The following is a 17,768-nucleotide window of genomic DNA, read 5'->3' as shown; positions in this document are numbered from 1 at the left end:
GAAATCATGAACGCATTGGTGATCACTTTCCAATGTTCTATAGATTCAGGATCAGTTCCTGTGGATTGGAGGGTAGCTAATGTAAATGTAAATGTAAATGTAAATGTAAAAACCTTTATTGTCACTACACAAAGTACAGCGGAATTAAAGCAGTCCAGATGATGCAATCACACACAGCAGACAGTACAAAGGATAAACCTTTATCCATAACAAGCTAAACCTAATCTACTGAATTAAACAAACTGACCTCTAATACAATATAGACAAAACAATTACAATACGGTCAAGGCAGTGTACAGTTCAATCAAGACAGCAAGTTATTGCACAGCAATGAGAGTTAACATATTGCAAGTGCCGTTTAAAAAAAAATAAAAAAAATAATGTGATTAAATATAAGGTGCAGTCGGATGTAACATGTAATAAGTTTAACAAATGTTAAGCAATACAAGTGCAGTAGGATGTAAACATGTATTAAATTGAGGCTTATGTTTTCTGACAAGTAACTGACAGTGTTCCGATCAGTTCCGTTCCTTCCATTCAGTTTTATGTGAGTGTCTGGCAGAGTTCAGCTCACGTATGACGCTGGGGTAGAAGCTGTTCTTGAGTCTATTAGTCCGTGATGTAATGGACCTGAACCGTCTACCAGAGGGCAGCAGTTGGAGCAGCTGATGACCAGGGTGGGAAGGATCCCTCAGGATGTTGGCTGCTCTGCTGAGGCAGCGGACGGAGTAAAGTTCCTCTAGAGAGGGCAGTGGGCAACCAATGATTTTCTTTGCAGAGTTGATGACCTTCTGAAGGGCTTTCTTGTCTGCCTCTGAGCTGCTGGTGTACCACATAGAAATACAGTACGTCAGCACACTCTCGATGGTGCAACAGTAGAAAGTAACTAGCAGCTGCTCTTGCAGGTTGTTCTTCCTGAGGATCCCCAGAAAGTAGAGCCGCTGCTGTGCCTTTTTGACTGCCGCCATGGTGTTTGTGGTCCAGGAGAGATCCTCAGCAATATGTGTGCCCAGGAACTTGAAGGCAGGGACCCTTTCCACACAAACCCCGCTGATATGCAGTGGTGTGTAGCCCGTATTGTGTCTTCGGAAGTCCATTGTGAGTTATTTTGTCTTGGAAGGATTCAGAGCCAGATTGTTTTCCGCACATCATCCTATCAGTTTTTGGACTTCATCTCTGTAGGCTGTCTCGTCATCTCCTGAGACGAGTCCAACCACAGTCGTGTCATCCGCAAACTTGATCCGTTCCTGTGGATTGGAGGGTAGCTAATGTTATCCCACTTTTTAAGAAAGGAAGGAGTGAGAAACAGGAAGATGCTGGAATCAATTATAAAAGACGAAATTGCGGAGCATTTGGATAGCAGTAACAGGATCGTTCCGAGTCAGGGTTTACGAATGGGAAATCATGCTTGACTAATCTTGTGGAACTTTGTGAGGATGTAACTAGGAAAATGGACAGGGGAGCGCCAGTGGATGTAGTGTACCTTGTCTTTCAGAAAGCCTTCGACAAGGTCCCACATAGGAGATTAGTGTGCAAAATTAGAGCACATGATATTGGGGGTAGGGTACTGACATGGATAGAAAATTGGTTGGCAGACAGAAAGCAAAGGGTGGGGATAAATGGGTCCCTTTCAGAATGGCAGACAGTGACCTCGATGCTGGGACCGCAGCTATTTACAATATACATTAATGACTTAGATGAAGGGAGTAAAAGTAACATTAGCAAATTTGCAGATGACACAAAGCTGGAGGGCAGTGTGAACTGTGAGGAAGGTGCTATGAGGTTGCAGGGTGACTTGGACAGGCTGCATGAGTGGGCTGCTGCATGGCAGATGCAGATTAATGTGGACAAGTGTGAGGTTATCTACTTTGGTGGTAAGAATAGGAAGGCAGATTATTATCTGAATGGTGTCAAATTAGGAAAAGGGAATGTACAATGAGATCTGGGTGTTCTAGTGCATCAGTCACTGAAAGGAAGCATGCAGATACAACAGGCAGTGAAGAAAGCCGATGGAATGTTGGTCTTCATAACAAGAGGAGTTGAGTATAGGAGCAAAGAGGTCCTTCTACAGTTGTACAGGGCCCTAGTGAGACCACACCTGGAGCACTGTGTGCAGCTTTGGTCTCCAAATTTGAGGATGGATATTCTTGCCATTGAGGGCGTGCAGCATAGGTTTACTAGATTAATTCCCAGAATGGCAGATCTGCTGTATGTTGAAAGACTGGAGCGACTAGGCTTGTATACACTGGAATTTAGAAGGATGGGAGGGGATCTTATTGAAACATATAAGATTATTAAGGGGTTGGACACGTTAGAGGCAGGAAACATGTTCCCAATGTTGGGGGAGTCCAGAACCAGGGGCTACAGTTTAAGAATAAGGGGTAGGCCATTTAGAACAGAGATGAGGAAAACCTTTTTCAGTCAGAGAGTTGTAAATCTGTGGAATTCTCTGCCACAGAAGGCAGTGGAGGCCAGTTCTCTGAATGCTTTCAAGAGAGAGCTAGATAGAGCTCTTGAGGATAGCAGAGTCAGAGGGTATGGGGAGAAGGCAGGAACGTGGTACTGATTGAGAATGATCAGCCATGATCACATTGAATGGTGGTGCTGGCTCGAAGGCTGAATGGCCCACTCCTGCACCTATTGTCTATCGTCTATTGTCTATTTCTCTTCACAATAAATGTTTTCACAGGAATCAATCTTTCACGGCACTATTTCCATTGCAAGTATATCCTTTCTTTGGTTGTGAGGCTAGGTCTGCACACAGTATTTCTGATGTGGTCTGACCTGGGCAATGCATAATTAAAGTAACAGATCCATAGTGTTGTACTTAAATCCGCTTGGAATGAAGGCTGACACATCATCTTCCTTCCTAATTGGATGCAATACTTGAATGCTAATTATCAGTGATTTCTTTCCAGGCCATTTAGGTCCCTGCATACCAATTTCAGATCAATTCAAAATACTTTGCCTTTCCATTTTGATGATCTCACATTCTCCACCTTTTCTTATCCATCTCCACATCCTTACTCATTCACTCATTCCATGTACATTCCCCAAAGCCTCCATGCATCCTCCTCATAGTCCATACAGCAAACTTGTTTTGCATCACCAGCAGAGTTGAAAATATCCCGTGCTCAGGGTTTCTGCACATTTTGGCAATATTACAAGTCTCCTCTAGTAAGTTAATACTATCTTTAAAATCCTTTGATAGCCTTCGATGGACTAAAGCCCCCGTCCCACTCAGGCAATTTTTTAGGTGACTACAGGCGACTAGGCTGTTGCCACACGGTCACCAGGGTGTCGCCTGTATGGTCGTGAGTAGTCTCCAAAGAGTCGTAGCATTTTTCTGGATTTTGAAATGTTTCAACATTTTCGGCAACTGTTGGTTTGACGCCAATGATCGTAGCTTGACGTCTCCTGATGCAGGTGCTGTCGTAGGTTGTCGCCAGGTGAAGTAGGTTGTCGCCGTTGCTGACTTCGGTAAATTCCATTGACGCCTACCTACGTCAACCTACGTCAGCCGGCGACAGGTACCGGCATCAAAACAGGAGGCAAAAATGACGTGAATTGACTTCAGTTGTTGCTGACAAGGTCGCAGGTAGACGTAGGTTGACTTCAGTTGTCGTAGGTTGTCGTCTGTGTGGTCATAGGTTGTCGTAGGCGCGGTTGTAGTTGGACGTCCTAAGTCCCGACGATTGGGTCGCCGGTTGTCGGTAGCTTGATGTCAACTAGGTGGTAGGTTGTTGTAGCATGTCATAGACATTGTCGTAGCGCGGGTCGAGTTGCCGGTTTGTCGGCGACCTGCTACGACTATGACAGTCGCCGGCAATCGCCTAAAAAATCGCCTAAGTGGGACAGGCCCTTTAGTTTTATTCAAGTTGTTGAAGATAGAAGATAGAACAATATAGCACAGGAAAACTCCCTTTGATGCATATTTTTTGTGCTAAACATGATAGCAAGTTTAATCAATCATATTTGTCTCTACATAGTCCACCATATGATTCCACTCCCATCCACAAAGTGCATTCCAAGTGTCCACCATTCTTGTGTAAAAAAAATAAACTTGCCCTGCGCATCTCCTTTAAACTTTCCCTCTGCACATGAAGCTATGCCTTCCAGTCTTTGACATATCCACTCTGGCAGCAAGTTCTGACTGACTATCCTATTTACACCTCTCATCATTTCTGTCTGGTCTCCCCTAAATCTTTGACACCCCAGAGTAAACAATCCAGTTTTGTCCAATCGATTATTTTTTGTTAATGCTCTTTAATCAAGGCAACATTCTGGTAAAAACATAAAGCTTGGAGGAATTCAGTTGGTTGACATTTTGGGACACTTCTTCTAACTGATCAGCATTCTGTTAAAATGCTTCTGAACCTTTTCCAAGGCATCCACGCCTTTCCTTCCTGTAATGGGGAAACCAGAACTGCATAAAATATTCCAGATATTAGAGGCATGATAGAAGCTTTATAAAGCTGCAACATGACATCCTAATTCTTATACAATACTTCAAAACGAAATCAAGCATACCATATCCCTTCTCTACCAATTTTTATCTGCTCGTGTTGCCACTTTCAAGGAGCTATGGCATTGAATGTCAAGATCTTTCTGTACACCTATGTTGTTAAGATTCTTGCCAGTAACTTTATACTTACATTTCCCCTTATATTCAATTCCACCTAGATGTGGAAAAAGATCTGCATGTACATGGAAGGCTGAAAGGCTTGTTTCTGTGCTGCTCAACTCTACAAATGTAACTATGTCTGGTCACGCATTGTTTCGTTGCATGCTAACTGGTCAGCAGAAAGACAATACATGATTACAATTGATCCATTTATAGTGTATAGCTACACAAGGGAATAATGGTTAGTGCAAGGTAAAGCCAGTGAAGTCCAATCAAGGATAGTTCGAGGGTCATCAAAGAGGTAGATAATAGTTCAGCACTGCTCTCTGGTTGTGGTAGTATGACTCAGTTGCCAGGTAACAGCTGGGAAGAAATTGTCATTGAATCTGGTGGTGCGCATTTTCAAACTTCTATACTTTTGGCTGATGGGAGGGGGGAGAAGAGGGAATGGCCAGGGTGCGACTCATCCTCGATTATGCTGTTGGCCTTGTCAAGGTAGTGTGAGGTATAAAAGGAGTCAATGGAAGGGAGGTTGGTTTGTGTGATGGTCTGGGCTGCATACACAATTCGCTGCAATTTCCTATGGTTTTGGATGGAGCGGTTCCCAAACCAAACTGCGATGCATCCTGATAAAATGCTTTTTATGGAGGATCTGTAGATGTCGGTGAGAGTTGTAGGGGGTATGCCAAACTTCCAAAGCCTTCTCAGGAATTAGAGGCATTGGTGCGCTTTCTTGGTCATTGCGTCGACATGGATGGTCCAGGAGAAGTTGTTGGTGATATTGACTCCTAGGAATTTGAAGTTTTCAACCATCTCTCCTTCAGCACCATCAATGCAAACTGAGGTATGTGTACTGGTTTGCTTCCTGAAGTCAATCACTATCTCCTTTGCCTTGCTGACATTCTCGTAATTCTGCATAATGTGTATAATTCTCTGTTTCTGCACAGGATATCCTTTGTCTGCAAAACCATTACAAGTTAGTTTAACTTCAAATATTACTTACCCTATGATGCTCGTAGATTTTAAATGTGATACAACCCTGTGATCATTTGGAATGGAGTGCAAACGTATGCACAGATTCCTGCAAGTTTCCCAAACTGCTCTAAGCACTCATTCTTGTATAGTACAAAAATCACATCCTTCATAAATTGATTGACGCACCCGTTGTTTTTGACAGCATCATCTTCATCCTATTTGCCAGCTAGACAAACTACTAGAAATAGATATGCTTGATGTTTGACTGAGCAGAAGAAGAATGCTTTGAGGGAGTGAAATCTAAGCTTTTCAACATTCTGATAAATCATGGAATGAGTTCACTTTAATCTTTTGATGATTCAGATGTCTACCACTTTCAAAAGCTGTTAGGGGCAGAATCATTCAGTTGGCTCCATCTTGGGCACTTGTGTGCTGACTTATACATCTTTGGTGACAGCTGAACAGCAGGGATTTACTTAAATGGATTCTTCAGAATTTCCTCTTGGTTCATTTTTTAGTTTAATTTGTTCACCATGAATTAAATGCACTTGCAGAAGGTTTTTGGTTACAGACAAAGTCAACATTCCTGCTCCATTTTGTGGGACGCAGGTACAATATTTTCGGCAGTGAATGACCCATTCTAATTGCACCTATTCTTGCTCAACTGCTTGGTAGAATATACAGTGCAGATCACTCCTGCTTGTACAAGTGTCAGTACATCTTCAGCGGGGCGGCACGGTGGCGCAGCAGTAGAGTTGCTGCTTTACAGCACCAGATACTCGGTTTAGATCCTGACTGCACTTTGGTTTCCTCCCACAATCCAAAGACGTAGTTTGCAGGTTAATTGGCTTGATATGAAGCCAAATTGTAAATTGTCCCTCGTGTGCGTAGGATAGTATTAATGTGCGGGGATTGCTGAGTGGCACGGACTGAGCGGGCCGAAGGGCCTGTTTCTATGCTGTATCTCAAAACGAAAAAATGTTATTCCTGACAGTCTGTGTCCCTTCTGAACTGAAATGCTACAGACACAGGAGAGTATAAAGGATTGCAACACCATGGTCATATAAACAGAGGCAGACAGAGTGACATTGCAATGTGCCACTGCTTGTCATATTAATTGTGAGCACGAGAAATCAATTGGAAAGAATGAAAAAAAAGAAAATAGGCACATACCCTTCTATGCCTGGGCCAAATCCTCCTGCCACATGCCAGTGGGCCCTGACATAGAAAGAAATTGGTCATTTGGAGGAGTCTATGAGGCTGCTTAGTGTACTATAAAATAATACTAGGAAATAACAATTATGCATAAAATAGGAATGCAGTAATGGAGCAGTAACAGTTCCTCTCCCAGACAGGTTTCACTGGCATCCTGTGTTTCACTGGCTGTTTAACTCTTATCAACTTACCCACAACCAACAATGGTCCATTTTGAACTCCACCTTTTCTTGATCATATCTGTCATCCATTTGTTGTATATCTCTCTACTATATCACTGTCCATATCTCTTGTTTCACTTTCCCCTGATTCTAAGTCTGAAGAGACCCGTTGAGTTACTCCAAAGTTTTGTGTCTATCTTCGGTTTAAACCAGTATCCTTCCGACACACCAGGTTTAGATATGTCAATAAAGCTGAACAAAGAAGTGCATTTAAATGTTCTCATTTTTTGACAAGGCAACGGCTGGTAGTTGAGGAGAGATGGTCAATCACGTGCAACCCTGGCAAGAAAGGAATTTGAGGATAATGTAACTGCATTCACAACATAGATTTTGGGCCAAGAAAAACATGAAAGGTTCATTCAGGTCTTCCAGGTCATCCTTCAACTGACCTCACCCAAAAATCGACTCCTTCACCTACTCCCCAGCAGGTCATGATAGCAAGGGGCATTGGTGTTGACTAAATGAATGACAACAAGTTTAGCAATATCATTATCAAGCAGGATTAGAATATTGTTTCCCCAACTGATTGCAAATAAAAAAATGACACAAAGTACTCGAGTAACTTAGGCAGCACCCCTGGAGAACATGCGTCGGTAACATTTTGGGTTGGGACCCTCCTTCAGAGATTAATATTAAATGACTTCACATTAATGATGGAGGTCAAAAACGTCCATTCGTCTTAAATGTTGAATAAATGTGTTCTCTAAGGTTCAAATTATTCTGAATGTCAAATGGACAATGAAATACTATGAGTGTGAAAATGATAAACATGTAAAGTCCTCACCGAAGAATATGGTGAGCTGACAATTCTTTTTATGCCACACAAGATGCAATCTGATATCATGAAGACCAAGTTCTCTAATTTCAAGTAACTCGGACCCTCGCCAATCCCTATATTTCCCCAGATGCTCTTCTTTCCCACAACACCCTTCCCTCTGTTACCCTGCCTTTTCGCATCCCTCCATCTCCTTCACTCACATTCTTTTCCTATCAGATCCCCATATCCTCCTGTTCCCATATTGTCTCCCTCCTTCATATTTGGTCGCACACTCTACCTTCCTTCCCCCTCAGTGTCTATCATCTGCAATTTCATCAGAGTACATCTCCTAGTTCCTCCGCCTGTTCAAGCCTCAGATGTTTCCAACCCTCTCTTCTATCTCCGACTCCATCTACCAATCCACCCCTCATCACCTGTATCCACCCATCTCATTTCAGCACTTTCCCTACCTCTCACTTCTTTAATGTCAACTGTCCATTTCCTTTTACAGATGCTGCATGACATGACATAGAAGCATAGAAGCATAGAAAATAGGTGGAGGAGTAGGCCATTCGCCCTTCAAGCCAGATGATCATGGCTGATCATCCAAAATCAATACCCTGCTTTTTCCCCCATATCCCTTGATTCCTTTAGCCCTTAGAGCTATATTTAACTCTCTCTTGAAAACATCCAGTGAATTGACATCCACTGCCTTTTGTGGCAGAGAATTCCACAGATTCACAACTCTCTGGGTGAAAAGATTTTCCTCTTCTCAATAACCTATTGAATTCCCCAAAAGTCAGGTTTTTTTCTCCTGATTCCAACTTCTGCATTATGTTGTACCTGTAGGAAAATTGAAGTTCATCTTGATCCAAGATAAATTAGTGTGGTTGTGTGAAAACTACATATTTAAAGCCTGACAATATATAACATATTTTCTTGGGAATTGTGCATTATTAGACGTCACACTTTCCTGATATTGGTGTAATAATGCTCATACTAATGCAACGGTTAGAGAAAAGGAAGATGAAATAGATGTGGATGTTCATATGTTAAAAACAAGGAAAGATTAGCAAGTGAAGTTGTCTTTGCTTGTTACACTGCTTTGCGTGTAAGTTGCACTGTCTGAAGAAGGGTCTCGACCCGAAACGTCACCCATTCCTTCTCTCCCGAGATGCTGCCTGACCTGCTGAGTTACTCCAGCATTTTGTGAATAAATCGCACTGTCACATGATATGTCAAATTATTTTGTAGGTGTAGTGATAAGCCACATAACAGAAACCAATTTTGTTTGTTTTGTGAAATTTCACAAGAAAAAGTACAATTATAATCCATCAAAAAATCTAGCTTATATAATAAAATTTGGCCTCAAGAAATTCTTTTTTTGCAGCTAATTATTTACCCTCGCAACAGCAGAGTCATAGAGTCATGGAGACAAAGAGTCATACAGCATGGAAACAGGCAATTTGGCCTAACTCTTATTATATGTCCCAAAGCACAGCTATCCATGATGGCACCATCAAATGTGCACAAATGTGCAACCCTACCGTTGCAGCAGCTTGCACAATCAAATTGCTTTGAGTTTATATCTAGAACCAAGCTCCATCAAAACCAAAATTTGTAAGGAGTTAAGGAATTTTTTGGCAAAGCACAAAGTGATGGAGTAATTTAGCGGGTCAGGCAGCATCCAGGACAACATGGATGGGTGACATTTCGGGTCGGGACCCTACTTCAGACTGATTGTAGGGATCAGTGGGGAAATAAGCTAGATGAGAGGAGGGGCATGACAAGGCATGGCAGATAAAAGGTGAATGCGGGAAGGAGGGTTTTGATAGGCAGATGGTTGGAAATCATTCTGAAAGCTGGTTGTTAGTAAATATTTATAGCTATTGCTCAATATTGGTAAGTTACGTACTTCTCTGTACAAGTGACCCCTGCACTGCAGCTGTTCTGGTAATAAGAATTGCACCTTAAAAAATTCCCAAAACATTACCCAAAAAAATTGAGGTGGGCAATAAAACTCGTTTGCATGGAATTCATGTGAAAATAAATACAAATAAATTAAAAATGCTTTTTTTTCAACTCGCATTTCAGATGATGTGGTTTTGTGTGATGTTAAGTCATGATAGGGACAATATTCTTGGAACACAACCCCTCCTTAATGCAGGGGCCACCTCAAGACCAACATACCAGGGAGCACTATCATGTATGTATACCAGCATCTTTCAGCATGCATGTCTTGCAATTCTGTCTATATCAATGTGTCTTCATATTGTAATCTTTTTGGGCAGGATGGGCATATGGTCGCCCTGCTTCTTAACAATGAAACCACATCATAAACAATCAGTCAGCCAATTTAAAGTTTCAACATGTAAATAGTTTAATTATTTTGCAATGCAAGATAAATTGCCACCTTTATATACTTTGCCCTAATGCCTTTATGAAGTACATATTTCCTTTCCCTTCTGTTTCTCTCAACATCTATTTCTTCTCTTCCAAATCAGCCATGTTCTTCTTGGTCACTGTCTTGTTATCCTGATGAATTAAATCATGCCAAGTTTAGACGGCACAGTGATAGAGTTGCTGACTTACAGCACCAGTGATCTGGGTTTAATCCTGACTATGGGTTTTTTTCTGATCAAAGTTTATCCATTCTCTATGTGACCATGTGGATTTTCTCTAGGTGCTCTGGTTTCTTCCCACATTCCAAAGATGTGCAAGTTTGTAGGATAATTGGCTTCAGTAAAATTGTATTTTGTCCCTAGCGTGTAGAACAATGCTAGTGTGTGGGCCGATCGCTGGTCTGTGTGGACTCCGTGGGCCAGAGGGTCCGTTTCCGCGCAATATCTCTAAACTCTAAAGTTTGCCTTTTCTGGCTTTCAATCAGTTGGGGACTGATGTTTAAATTTTTCTTTCATTGATTTTCAGGAATAACTACTGGAATCCTGACATAGCTGAAGTCTTCAGGTAAACTGTAGACCACCTAACTTCCTCCTGGCTTCCATATTACTATTTAAAGGACACACGTTTGCTCGCCTCAATTACTTCTTCAAACATGCTTTTACTACCCTCTTTTCAAACATATCACCATTTGACCCCCACAGCCTTCCAAACTTCTGGATTTTCTATCTTGCGAGGCTTTTGGATAGGCACATGGATGTATAAGGAATTATAGGATATGGATTATGTGCATGCAGAGATTAGTTTAACTTGACATCATGTTCGGCATAGACATTGTGTGGCTGAAGGGTCTGTTCATGTGCTGCCATGTTCTACGTTACATGTTCTACCATGCCTAAAATCTCCCCTTTAAGTTCAGCATGCTTGAACTTAACGTCACTCTTTGAAATGAATGCCTATTTAAAAGGACAAGAAAAAAATCTCTGACGCAGGTGTAGACAATTTGGCTTCCGTGTCTGCTCCTCTATTCAGTAAAATCATGGTTGACTTTTAATGTCAGCAACACTTTCTGACATTAGTCACAAAGCCTTTGATTCCCTGAACATCTAAGTATTCTCTGCCAAGAATATAATCAGCAACTAATCACTCGCAGCCCTCCTGAGCAGATAATTCCAACTATTCACCACCCACTGGATGGAGAAAATTCTTCCTAAGTACATGTGACAATCAAGTAACTATGCCTACTATCTAAACCCATCATCCTCGGAACCTTACCTGCACTCTTCTCAATGTCAATATATCCTTTCTTACGTAGAGAGAAGAACTGATCACAACATTCCAGATACAGTCTCACCAAAGCTCGAAACAAATAGAAAACGTAACTATTTAAATCCACGTGCAATAAATGGCAATACATTGCCATTATTGTCCAAAATCATCAGAGGAATAGATTGGTAGATGCACAGTCTTTTGCCCAAGTAGGGGAATCGAGGACCAGAGGACATAAGTTCAAGGTGAAGGGGAAACGATTTAATAGAAATCCGAGGGGTAACTTTTTCCACACAAAGGGTGGTGGGTGTATGGAACAAGCTGCCAGAGGAGGTAGTTGAGGCTGGGACTATCCCATCATTTAAGAGGCAGTTAAGCAGGTACATGGATAGGACAGGTTTGGACGGATATGGACCAAGTGCAGGTAAGTGGGACTAGTGTAGCTGGGACATTGTTGGCCGGTGTGGGCAAATTGGGTCGAAGGGCCTGTTTCCACACTGCATCACTCTATGACACTATGACTCGACATTATCATAAGCCTTCAAAATTGGTTGTTGTGTCTGCATTTAAACCTCTGCAGTGATTTGTGTACATGGATAACCAAATCCCTCTGACCACCAACATTTTCCAATCACTCACCATTTAAAAAATATTTCTATTCTCAATACTAAAATAGATGACTTACACTTTTTCCTCATTATCTTCCATCTATAGTGCATTTGTCCTTTTTGCCCCTGACATTTCAGTCTTTCTCACAGAGCAAACTACCATGCAGCTTTATAATGTGTAGAAGTAAAAGGGGAAACATTTATGTGTCTTAGATAGGAAGTTTGGAACTTTAACACATGAGCATTATGTAAAAGCAAGGGATTAATGCCAAGAGTTTGCTCTGTTGCTGTCAAACTTCCCAGCAAGTTCCAGCTCAATGAGAAAGTCGTGGAAAAAATGAGGCTCCTATTGTTTAAGGATAAAAGCTTATCATGTTTATCAAATAAATTTCTCTCTATATCTTCAAATTAGTTTTATTAACTTTGTCCTTCAGTTGTGTTTTTATATTGCACAATAGCGGCAAATAGGGATCTGGCAGAAGCTGACTGTGAAATTGAAATCAATGCATGTGTTATTTACAGATTGACTAACTTCTTTGGATGTCACATACTCCTTTCCAGCCAATAAATGCTTAAACTGTAGTTATTGTTCTTAAAGAAGTAAACGTTGTAACCAATAATATATTCAAGAAATTTTCCCAGGAATTCCACTGACATAAAGATCTGTCTGAGGAAGGGTCTTGACCCAAAACATCACCCATTCCTTCTCTCCTGAGATGCTGCCTGACCCGCTGAGTTACTCCAGCATTTTGTGATACCTTCGATTTGAAACCAGCATCTGCAGTTATTTTCCTACATATGTCCCTTTTTATTGGTGCTGCTGGTTGGGATTACATTTTGACGAGAGTACTAGAAGATTTTACCTGATCATCTTTCCATTTTATGGCAGGTTTTTGTGCAGCTTTCTCAAAAGATTTACAGAAACATACATTAAAGTTTCATTTAGAAGACAGCTCCACAGATATTACAGCAGTTTCTCAAGACTGCACTGATTTAGAAGTGAAAGCATAACCCGTGGGCTTAGCTGATAGAATGAAGAGTGGATGAAACTTGAATTTAAATTGGGAACGTAAGCATTTTACTCATGGTTGACCTTGACAGTGAGCTTCATGCTGACATTTCCAACTACAAAAACTGCAATTTGCACTCGCCAACTACAGACACAATAGACACAAAAATATACCAATGCCTCTACTTCCTCAAAAAACATAAGAAATTTGACATGTCTCTTTTCTTTTCTTTTGATGCACAATAAAAAGCCTCTTTTCAAATTGCATCACAGTATGGAAGCTGCTATTGAGGGAGTGCAACTATTGAATGGCGGTGCTGGCGGTGAATGGCGGAACAGCTTCTTCCCTGTTGTTAATGAACATCTCATATGCTAAGAATGAATTTCCAATCTTTGTTTAGTTTACATATACAGCATGGAAATAGGCTCTTCAGCCTACCGAGTCCACGCCGACCATCTATCACCGATTCACACACGAGCCCCAAACACTCTCTACAAATGCAGGGCAATTCACAGTGACCAATTAACTTACCAACCCAAACAACTTCAGGATCTGGGAGGAAACCGGAGTACCAAAAGGAAATCCATGCAATCATAGGGAGCACATACAAACTCCACACAGACTGCATCCGAGGTTGGGATTGAACCCAGGTCTCTGGTGATGCAAAGCTGAATCACTCCAGCTGCATCAATGTGATGACCTTCCAATCTACCCCGTTACAGCCCTTGCACTTTTTATCTACACTTTGTCTGGAGCTGTGACATCATATTATTCACTCTGTATTCCCTTTTGCATTACCTGGATGTATTTATGTATGGTACCATTCCATTTGGTGTGTTATGTCTGGATAGCACACAAAATAAGGTTTTTCACTGTATCGTGGTAAATACATCCTTATCCAAAATGTCTAGATAAATGACAATGGGCCCAGTACCAATAACTGTGATAAAGCCAAAGTCAGCGGACCAATCAGTCCGTGTCTTTCCAAATAGCAGTAGATCCTGTTCCTCAGAATTTGTTGCAGTAACTTACCCACCACTGATGTCAGACAACAGCCTGTAATTCCCAAGCTTGTCATTGCTGGCCTTCTTAAGTAACAGCACAATGTTAGCTACACTCCAGTCATCCAGCCAGTCTTCACCTGTGGCTAAAGGTGATGCAAATATCTCTCAAGGGGCTCTATAATATGGGTCTGAAGAAGGGTCTCGACCCAAAATGTCACCCTTTCCTCTCCAGAGATGCTGCTAATCCCACCAAGTTACTCCAGCTTTTTGTGTCTGTAATGTTCTGCAGTTTCCTACAAAGACTGCAGATGTCTTTGGTCAGACCTTGGAGATTGATCTACTTTAATAGTTTTAAGACCATAATATCTTCTCTTTAGTAATAGTCTGGTGATGCAAAGCTGGTCAAAACAGCACAATTCATTTGGCTCAGTTGCTCAGCTGCTGCGATCTTCTCCACAGTAAAAACTGATAGGAAATATTTATTTAAAATCTCACCAGTTCTCCTGTGGCTTCACATATAGCCATGTTGAATGTTAATTACACCTATTCTCTCCCTATTCACTGTTTTAATTAAATCTCTTGGGATTTTCCTTAAACTTGCCTGCCAAATACATCTCAGGCTCACTTTTTGCCCTCCTTATTTTCTTCCTCAAGGGCCTGTCCCACTTCGGCGATTTTTAAGGCGACTACAGGTGACCAGGCTGTTGCCGCATGGTCGCTGGTGTTTTGCAGGGTGTCGTGGGCATGGTCGTGAGTCGTCTCCAAAGAGTCGTTGCTTATTTCTGGTCGCCGCGGAATTTTCTCCCTGTTCAAAAATTTTCTGCGACTGTTGGCTTGACGTCAATGATCGTAGCTTGCCGTCATGGGTGCAGTTGTAGGTTGTTGCCGGTGCTGACGATGGTTATCCAATTTTTATAAGAATTTTGTTTGTTTGAATAAAGTAAATTTTGGACATTTTGACAAAAGATTGATGTTTGTTTTCACTTTTTTATTATGGGGTATTGTGTGTAGATTGATCATAAAAAAAGAATTTAATCGATTTAAAAAGAAGGCTGTAACGTAACAAAATGTGGAAAAAGTGAAGGGGTCTGAATACTTTCTGAATGCACTTTATATACATACACTGAACTTTTCTGTCATTTATAAAATTGTTTACGGTGTATTATGTTTACATATTCTTTTGTGCTGCTGCAAGTAAGAATTTCATTGTTCTATCTGGGACATGGGGGTCAAGGAAAGAGCATTCACGTAGCGGCCCTGTTTCCAGCAAAATTTCCACCACTACGCACAAGAAGCGCAAGATGCACAAGACGCCATTGTATGCAGATGCCGCGAAGTGTGTTAAGCTCTGGCTGAACAATTTCTAATCTTGTGATGTGGATTCGATAAGAAGATCTGGGACATATGACAATAAAACACTAGACTCTTGAGATATTCAATTCTTCTGATGCTACGTGGTATTGTAAACTAGGAATATGAATGCATAACATTACAATAGTAAAAAGAGATTCAGGGGTAAAACTGACAAATGGATTTCAATATTGACTCATGTTTCTTTCTTTAGTCATGTTCCTATCTCAAAAGGATGGCAGTGCTTTAGAAGAATGAAACAAACTGCATTTCACCGGAATGGGTGAATAGGTTTTCTATGGAATTATCCATTTGTAAGGTAAAGTGTCAAATCCACAAATACAAAGTTAACTTTTAATTTATCTGCATAACTGTGCTTAACACATTGACTCTCATAATTCAATGTATGAAAGGGAATCCAAGAAAATGTATACCATTTTTCCTCCATGATTATTCATGGGACTTCAGATCCGCAAGAGTATTTCCAGACCTGACCCCGAGAGGAATTATCTTTAATGGTTCCATATGTACCAGAATCTTATCCACTAAACTTTTGCTTTGAGGAATATGCTAGTGTTTACCCTGTTGCTGCTTATTTTCTCAAGCTCCTGCATCTGTTCTCTGGACCTAAAATGAAAAGATACCATAACATATATTATACCCCTCTATGACTCTGAACCATTGATTTCACCATCTGCCTACCCACTACTTGAAAAAGAGAATCATCACAGTTTTACTGTCTAGTTTATTATTTTTACTGTTCTAAAACAGCAGATCGCTTTCTTTCCTTCTTTAAAACTCAGCCAGTTTCAAAGTCAATGCGCGGATTCAAATAATCATTTCTGAGTCTGATATGTCCCCACCCAAACAGGCACCTAAATATTCCCTCTTTAGAAGCTGATAACTGGCTGAGTTAGTCCAGTACTTTGTGCTTCGGTCAAGGTTCCAGCATCTGTTGTTCTTTGCATCTCTGTAATAATTTCTTCCACTTGTTCAACATCTTTATGGTTCCATTTGTTATACTATATCCTTGGTGTCCACTTGTGTGTTTGGCCTTCAGTATGGATGTTTTGTTTAAAGTAAAATAAAGTTTATTGAAAATGTATCTGTCCCCTCGCTTCAAAGGGTCAATATATCTTACAATCTGCCTATTCACTTAAATGTTCCTTCAATCGAATACTGAATCTTTAAAGGAACACAAAAGAAAACTTAAGCATCAATGTAGTACATCAATTTAGAAAGGAAGATGAAATTCCCAAGCAGCACTTAGGAAACATTTCAGCTATGAATGTGGTGTCTTATTGCAAAAATGAATGGAAATTACAATTGTGAATATGAATTCATTGTGCCACCTCATCTATTTCTGATACTGTCCACGTTTGAGCTTCCACAGAAGTTGTCCAGGGTGTGTGGAGCAGCAAAGTAATGATGAAGATACTACAACACTTGAATGTTGAAGCTATCACCATGTTACTATATCTTATATAGAAACCAAATGTGCCTTTTGGGAGCACAATGTTTGAAGTTAGAAAATAAACATTTGACATGAGAAGCATAACAGGCAGGCCAACATATACTCCTCTGAGTGCCACAACTTAATTTTATAAATTTCACCCATTTCAGATACTACTGAAATTGGCTGGCCAATAGTCAAACATCAAAGCGATGGTGAAAACACTCCATCACTTCATTTGAAGATTTAAGCTACTAACTTATGCCATGTGTAATACAGACACGAACACAGACTGGACCACATGGTAAAATATCAAGGCACAAGAGGACAACTAACAGCAAAGAGAAAAGTATTGGTTTAATTGTCAGGTCCACTGAGAGTGAAGTTGGATACAGATCTTCAGCAAAAGTCCAAGATGTAGATTAAATGGAGTAACTTCAGAAATAAAGCATTTAGCTATGCACTTTGACATGTTTGGTGCATGAGGAACTGATGTTCAGACTATGAAACTGGAAGAAACCATTACCAAACTAACATAACAATTTGCACAAAGTTCAAAGCTCATCTTTTTCAGCATGAAGGTGGCGGCAAATTCATTTAGCAAACGTTATTCAAACAGTGCCATAGTGTCTGATGACATACAATGAACAACATGAAGAAATGTCACAAAATTAGTTCTCTAGGATTTGGAGTTAAAGTATGAGAATGACTCGAGTTTTAGTTACAGGACAGAAAACAGATAAAATAGGCAAGTTATTTACTGGTTGACAAACTATTCTCGATGGGCTGCTGCAAGGTCAGTATAAGGCCCTTGGCTATTTATGATCTATATAAATAACTTAGAAGAGGGGACAATGTGCATTATATCCAATCTTACTGTTC

This window comes from Rhinoraja longicauda, chromosome 8 (assembly GCF_053455715.1).
Source record: "Rhinoraja longicauda isolate Sanriku21f chromosome 8, sRhiLon1.1, whole genome shotgun sequence".
Taxonomy (NCBI): domain Eukaryota; kingdom Metazoa; phylum Chordata; class Chondrichthyes; order Rajiformes; family Arhynchobatidae; genus Rhinoraja; species Rhinoraja longicauda.
The sequence above is the reverse complement of the archived record's forward strand: the minus strand, read 5'-3'. Positions refer to the sequence as shown.